We start from the raw sequence: 1,618 nt of genomic DNA on the forward strand, positions 1-1,618 counted from the left end.
TGAGAGTTCTACAAAATCTATTAGTAGATTTTCAGTTACATACCCATTAAGATTCACAGTACCTTTCAGAAGCTTTATAGTTTCTTCAGAAATAGGAAAATTGGAGAAGGCTCCCTCTTTCTGTTCACGTGTTAGGGTCTGTCAAATTGAAAGCAAAGTTTTAAATAATATAGTTTATACTCAACTCTTCCTCATTTATCATTTTTAATTTTACTAAACAAATTAACTTTAGTTAGTACTTACAAAAATTGTATAGATTAACTCACAAGCAAAATTAGTGGGAAATTCTTTTAATTTCAAAAAGTATCCCTTTAAATAGCAAGCTTACTTAATAGATTTTCCCTTAGTAAATTTTTAAATGTTTAACTCACCCATAAAACTCCCTTTAGAAATACCTCTACCACATAAATTTATATCTTCATTTGACTAAGATGTTATAAAAGTTATTTAATAATCTAAACCATACTTATATAGACAATATTAATTATAAAGATAAACATAAGCCTGTGAACTAAGCTAAATTATATAACGAGGAAAGTGTACTTTTTCAAAAAGTAAAAGTTAAAAATTTATTCTATGGCTTTAAAAAGCTTTTTTTTTAGGTCGCTAACATAGGGGAAAGTTCCTGTAAACTTAAAGACTTCTTTAACATATACGCAAGTTACCATGATGTTATCATTTAACATTTATTGTAAACTTTGTGTACTAGTCAAGGTGTATACACAACAAAGACAATATGTCTACCCAGTAAACTTTATTACCCATGTGTTTAAAGAAAGTAGTTTCAGAACCACACACAACAGCAATTTTCAAACTGGGAACCAGATAAAAGAAATAATTTCAAATTCAAATTGTAAGCCATTTAAACAAACCTCAATGCTGTTATCTTTTTAAGATTAAAAGAACAAAAATTATTACAAAAGTAATACTTTCATTGTAGAAATTTTAGAAACCACAAACAGAAACAAATTTAAAAATTTTCCATTATATAATCCACTCAGCTAAAGCCACATATGAAACATACTCCTCCAATCCTCACTCTATCCACATAAAAAATTTTTCAACAGCAATAAGATCATACTGTACATACTGTTTTATAACCTCCTTTTTAAACAAAATAGACTATCTTTCTAGTATTCTTGTATATCCCTTGGGATCACTGTATTCTATTGTACAGATAGCATATCTTATTAAACTAATTGCCTACTATCAGACATTTAGAATGTTTAAATTTTTTGCTATTAGCAACAATATTACTGTGATAAGAATACTTATTCATAAAGCTCTGCATACTTCTTGATTATCTCCTTAGGATAAATTCCTAGAAATAGAATTCCTGAAATCTAATACAATCTAAACAAAATAATAAAGTTAAACCTATTATAATACAGAGCACTGGACCAGGCAAAATCTCAACAGAGCAAGCAGCAACCTATACATTCTACTACTAGGAATACTGATTTATAGGGCCTCATTTAGCTCATACAACACAGGTACTTCCCGACAAATAGCAAACTCCTACAAACAAAAAACACCATATTGTAGGGCAAGAATTCAATACCTTTTCCCAAAGCTCCCTAAACATTACGCATTAAATTAAGCTCAAATGTATTTAAAT

The sequence above is a fragment of the Propithecus coquereli genome, unplaced genomic scaffold, assembly GCF_000956105.1.
Source record: "Propithecus coquereli isolate 6110/MARCELLA unplaced genomic scaffold, Pcoq_1.0 Scaffold117, whole genome shotgun sequence".
Taxonomy (NCBI): domain Eukaryota; kingdom Metazoa; phylum Chordata; class Mammalia; order Primates; family Indriidae; genus Propithecus; species Propithecus coquereli.